This window comes from Triticum dicoccoides, chromosome 5A (assembly GCF_002162155.2).
Source record: "Triticum dicoccoides isolate Atlit2015 ecotype Zavitan chromosome 5A, WEW_v2.0, whole genome shotgun sequence".
NCBI lineage: Eukaryota > Viridiplantae > Streptophyta > Magnoliopsida > Poales > Poaceae > Triticum > Triticum dicoccoides.
This window is the reverse complement of record NC_041388.1, coordinates 120,464,385-120,470,825: the sequence shown is the minus strand read 5'-3', so window position 1 is coordinate 120,470,825 and position 6,441 is coordinate 120,464,385.

Below are 6,441 nucleotides of genomic sequence, written 5' to 3'. Positions count from 1 at the left end.
TACGGGACATTCCCGATAAGTGAGGTCTGGCTGCACGTCAATGTTTTCATGGGATACTTGTTTCTCTGGGTTGCTTACGCACTTCCTTAATTGAGAGACGTGGAACACGTCGTGAATGTCGGACAAGTCTTCGGGTAAGTCTAGCTGGTAGGCTATGGTGCCTCTTCGTGCCACTATGTAGAATGGTCCAATGAATCTTGGTGCTAACTTTCCTTTAATCTTAAACCGTTGCAATCCTCTCATAGGGGACACTCTCAGGTATACGAACTCACCGGGTTCAAAGCTGACCCTTCGATGTTTCTGATCATAATAACTCTTCTGTCGACTTTGAGCGGTCTTAAGTCGGTCTCTGATTAGCTTGACCTTTTCCTCGGCTTCTCTGAGCATGTCTGGTCCGAAGATGCGGTTGTCTCCAGTCTCTGACCAATTTAACAGGGTACGACATCTTCGTCCGTATAAAGCCTCAAATGGTGCCATTTGTAGGCTGGCCTGGTAGCTATTGTTATACGCGAACTCGGTGTATGGCAGGCTTTCTTCCCAACTGGTTCCATATGTGAGGACACATGCTCTCAGCATGTCTTCTAAAACCTGGTTTACGCGTTCTGTTTGTCCATCAGTCTGTGGGTGGTATGCGGTACTGAAGGCTAGTTGGGTTCCCAGAGCCTGTTGTAAATGCTCCCAAAATCTTGAGACGAACTGGGTGCCTCTGTCGGATATTATAGTCTTCGGGACACCGTGCAGACAAACTATACGGGAGAGATAAATCCTGGCAAGCCTCTGAGTGTTGTAGGTCGTCTTCACTGGAATAAAGTGTGCCACTTTGGTCAACCTGTCAGTGATGACCCATATGGCATCATTCCCGTGTCGTGACCGAGGTAGTCCGACAATAAAATCCATCCCTATTTCATCCCATTTCCACTCAGGTATTTTGTTCGGTTGCAGTAGTCCGGCTGGTCTCTGATGCTCAGCTTTTATGCGTTGACATGAGTCGCAACATGCAATGAAGGCGGCTATGTCCCTCTTCATACCGTGCCACCAAAATCTTTCCTGAATATCTTTATACATTTTGGTTCCTCCAGGGTGAATTGAATATGGAGTGGTGTGTGCTTCAGCTAAAATTTGCTGCTTAAGGTCTTCTATGTTTGGCACGCAGAGCCTTTCTCCGTACCATAATATTCCTTCATTGTCTATGACGAATTCCGAGGCCTTGCCCATACTCAACTTTCTTTTGATGCCTTCGATGCTGGTGTGACCGGGCTGAGCTTCTTTAATTTTCTCCACAAGGTTGGGTTGTATTTCCAAGTTTGATATGGTGCCTTCTGCTACCATTATCAAGTTGAGCTTGGCAAATTCTTGTTGGAATTCGGGCCTCAAGCTGTGCAGATTGTTTTCGTCGGAGCTGGGGTTCCGACTAAGGGCATCGGCCACTACATTTGCTTTCCCTGGATGATAATGGATACCAACATCATAATCTTTTACCAACTCCAACCAACGTCGTTGCCGTAAATTTAGTTCTGGCTGCGTGAAAATATATTTGAGACTTTTGTGATCCGTATATATTTCACATCGATTCCCAAGTAAGAAATGCCCCCATTCCTTGAGTGCATGAATAACTGCTGCCATTTCTAAGTCATGAGTGGGATAATTCTCCTCATGCTTGCGAAGTTTCCTTGAAGCGTAGGCGACAACCTTGACTTCCTGCATCAATACGCATCCGAGACCCTTTCTGGACGCGTCACAATATACTTCAAAATTCTTGTGTATGTCGGGTACAATTAATACCGGTGCTATCGTTAACTTCCGCTTTAGCTCTTGGAAACTTTTCTCGCAGGCTTCTGTCCATTCAAACTTCTTATCTTTCTTGAGCAACTGTGTCATAGGCTTGGCTATGGTGGAAAATCCTTCAATAAATCTGCGGTAATATCCTGCCATTCCCAAGAAACTCCGAATGTCCGTTACGCTGGCTGGTGACTTCCAGCCAAGTACGGCCTTGACTTTCTCTGGGTCCACTGCGATACCGTCTTGGGTCAGCACGTGGCCTAGAAAGCTTACTTGTCTTAGCCAAAATTCACACTTGCTGAACTTGGCATACAATTGGTGTTTTCTTCGCTCTCCTAGCACAATCCTGAGATGTTCTGCGTGCTCTTCTGGTGTCTTGGAGTATACCAGAATATCGTCGATGAATACCACGACGAACTTGTCCATAAGCTTCATAAATACTTTGTTCATGAGGTGAACAAAATATGCTGGGGCGTTAGTTAATCCAAATGGCATCACTGTGAACTCGTACAGTCCATATCTGGAGGTGAAGGCTGTTTTGGGGATATCTTCCGTTCGTACCTTCAATTGATGGTATCCTGACCTTAAGTCAATTTTTGAGAATACCTTGGCCTGAGCGAGTTGATCAAACAAATCGTTTATCCTTGGCATCGGGTATTTGTTTTTGACTGTGACCACGTTAAGTGCTCGATAGTCAATACACAATCTCAGCGTTGCATCCTTCTTTTTGGCAAATAAAATTGGCGATCCCCAAGGTGAGGAGCTGGCTCGAATGTATCCTTTTTCCAGTAATTCCTTTATTTGCTTCTTCAACTCGATCAACTCGGATGGTGCCATTCTGTATGGTTTCTTGTATATGGGGGTGGTTCCTGGTGCTAGCTCAATGCGGAATTCTATTTCCCGGTCTGGTGGCATGCCTGGTAGTTCTTCAGGGAATACATCTGGAAATTCACACACTACTGGAACCTTGTTTAGCTCAGAAACGTCCACCTTATTTAATCTTGGTTGCCGGGGTATTTTTCCTTCCTTGGCTGATACTCTTATTGTCTTCCCTTGGTGGTGTGTGAGAATTACGGTCCTGTTGAAACAGTCGATAAAACCCTTATTGGTGGTTAGCCAATCCATTCCTAGGATGACATCCAGTCCTTTATTTTCCAACACAATAAGATTTGCGTGAAACTCCAATCCTTCGAACTCAATGACCACATTCTGACAATAATTCTGAGTAACTTGCTGAATCCCAGGGGACTTGATGATCATGGATTTCTCCAGGGGAAGCATCGAAAACTTATTTTGCAAAGCAAAACTTTTCGAAATGAAAGAGTGAGAAGCTCCAGAATCGAACAAAACCATTGCAGGTATTGTGTTGACAGGAAACGTACCGAGTACGATATCCGGAGCATTTTGTGCCTCCTCTTTGGTTACGTGGTTCAGATGACCCTTCCTGTGGTTATTGTTGGGATTGAAATTGTTTTGCTTGGGCGCTGAATTATTGCCGCCGTTGTTCGGCTTTGGGGTTGAATTCCTTGGCTTGGGGCACTGTTTGGCATAGTGCCCTTCTTCTCCACAAGCGTAACAAGTAACGCCGGGGCGATAGGTGAATTCCTTGTCCCTTGCATGAAAATTCTTGATTGGGCGTGAGACATTGGATGAGAATTTGTGTGTCCCACCCTTTTGAAAATATGTCTTGCTTCGGTGATTGCGGGCATGATTAGTCTGGTCCCTTTTTCGCTTGCGGATATCTTCCAGACTGCGTCTCTCATTTTCCAGAGTAATGGCTTTGTCTACCAGTGTTTTAAAATCAGGAAAAGTGTGCACAACCAGTTGGCATTTAAGCGCGGGCGCCAGACCGTCAAGGAATTTCTCCATCTTCTTGATTTCAGTCATACGCTCTTCATTGGCGTAGCAGGACAATAGAGTAAATTGACTGTTGTAATCTGATACTGTCATGTTCCTTTGTTTGAGGTCATCGAATTCTCTCTTCTTGATTTTCATAATACTCTTAGGAATATGTGCACCACGGAAACCTTCCTTGAAATCATCCCAGGTTATGTCATTTTCGTTGGGATGCATGTGCAGAAAATTCTCCCACCACGATGCGGCTGCTCCTGTGAGATAGTGCGGAGCATATAATACCTTCTCGGGGTCTGAACATTTTGCAATAATTAATTTTCTCTCCATATCTCGAAGCCAGTCCTCGGCTTCAAGAGGATTGTCAGTATGAGAAAATGTTTGAGGACGTGTCTTCTGTAGCTCAGATAACTTGGAATGCTGCTGATACTGTCCATGGTGATTTCCCATGTTGATGACTTGGTTCATCATTTCCCGATGTTGTTGCTGACTCTGCTCTAAAGGCGACACATTTGTGAAAGTGCCGATTCACTGCCCTATTGGCTTGACTGTCCCTGAGTGAACTCGTTGCTGGGTTGTGCATCATAAATTTCCTCTGGTGGAGTTGGCATGGAGCGAGTCCAAGGACGAGACATTTTTCACTCTGGGGAACTGTTTTTGTAAACTAATAAGAAAAGCGGAAAGAGTCGCAAAAACAAATCCATAAATGCATAAAGCTGGCAAATAGAATTAAATAACTTAGCTTACTTAAGAAAAACAAAATGACTTGCGCACGGAGAAGGACTGCTCATTACATATCTTACACGCGGGCGGTAATTATACAATACATCACTCAGGATATGCGTACATAATCCTGACATGTTATTTAGGCTAGTGCACTTCTCCAGATCCTACATGATGCGCAAACAGGCTACTTCTCACAACCTATGTACATATCTTACAAAGCGGTACATTACATGGCAGCTAGGCGTACTCAGGCAGAAATGTTGACGACCTCCTTTGCCCTGCCGAGGGCGAGGCGTAGCGAGGTTGGGGACTCGACTTCCTCCTCGCTAATGGGCTCCATACGTGTAGTGTTGCGCAGAGTGGACGGAGCGGTTGCCAGGGGCGGAGCAACACATACAGGAGTGGGCGCGAAGGGTGGTGCAGTGCGCGCTGAAGTGGGTGCAATGACTTGGTTGAATTTTTCGGTAGAAGGCAGGCGACGAGTAGGCGTAAAGGATGCTGATGACGAGACAAAAGTCAGTGGCGGTGCGATGGGTAGGAGCTCCCTCCTGTTGGCAGCACAGCCATGAACTGAGTCCATGTGGGTAGCTACGAAGTCGTCCACCAGGTTGTCGAAGGCTGCCTCCAGGGCCCGGAGATACTCAATGAGCATCTCAAAAGCCTCGTCTCGTTCTCCTCTGGGGCAGGAGTATGCATAGTGACAGGTGTAAGGCACATGGCACGGAAGATAACGGTAACGACGAGTCTTCATCACGGGAAGGACATCCCTGAGACGAGCTATCGCCTCACGGGCTGCCATCTGCATAGCATGCCTCTCCATAGGCATGGCTCTTCCCACGAACCGGAAGCGGCGTAACTCACCACGCCCTCCCTTGAACTGCACCGCGGCCTGGTGCATGGTCAGACTGTCGTTGACTCGGTGCTGGCAGAGTGTGAAGACTGGGCGCACGGATGGCCCCATCGCGACCTGAACGATGAAAGAAAGAAGCTTGAAGAACCCATCGGGCACATTGGCGAAGGTCTGAGACTCGCAGCTGTTGTCGGCCATCTACAAAAGTAGGCAAAAATTCTGCAGGGTCAGATCATAAATTTATGCTGACTGACAGAAAATGATTACAATTGCAAAAATATAATCTAGCTCTATCATGCTAATAACCAATTAGCGATCGCACCTAGTGGCTTCCTATAGTCAGCCTGGCTCGGGTACCAAGCTTGTCACGACCGGTTTTCCAATAAAAATATTTATTGAGAAACCAATCTTTTGAGTCCAGTATGAGAGAAATCCTCCTCACTGGTAGACAAATTCTTGATACAATAAGCCAGTAGCATAAAATATATTACAGGGTCGAACTATGGTTGCTCAACCAAATTATTACAAGCACGCCAATAATTATACATAATGGCGGACATGACACAATGGTGTGGAGGCATACTACTGACTCGAGGATAGGGCGGTGGTGGAAAAACACAGCGGGGAGAGAAATACAAGACTCTAAGTCTGTCATCTCATCGAGCGTCGAGGTGAGGCTCGATGAATTTATTTGGTAGCGGAAGCGGATATAAAACAGTGACCAAATCCAGGGTCGCACGAGACTGACTGGGACTCCTCTAGGTGTCGGACTCGCTATCAAACTCTTCATCCATGAGATCGCCTTCGTCAGCAGCTGGCCAAATCAACAAGCCAGTGAGTACTTTGAAAGTACTCGCAAGACAGTTCGGACGTAATATATAACAAATGCATGCATGGATGCGTCATGAATAATTCACCAATGTACATTTCAAAAATTAGCATAATAAGGTAAGTAAAAAGGGAAACGGCGGTAGTCCGCCTGAAATCCCAACAGAACATAAATAACTACCGATCGGGTGTCTGAAGCGACGCCTCGAAAGGTGAACAAATAAATATAAGGAAATGATGCCACAGTCGGGCGTCTTAGTGACACCACATAAAGGGCTTAAAAAGAAACACCACAGACGGATGTCGGGGCGACATCACAGAAATGGCTTTAAAAGAAATGCCACAGTCGGACGTCGGGGCGACATCACAGAAAGGGCTTGAAAAGAAATGCCACAGTCGGACGTCGG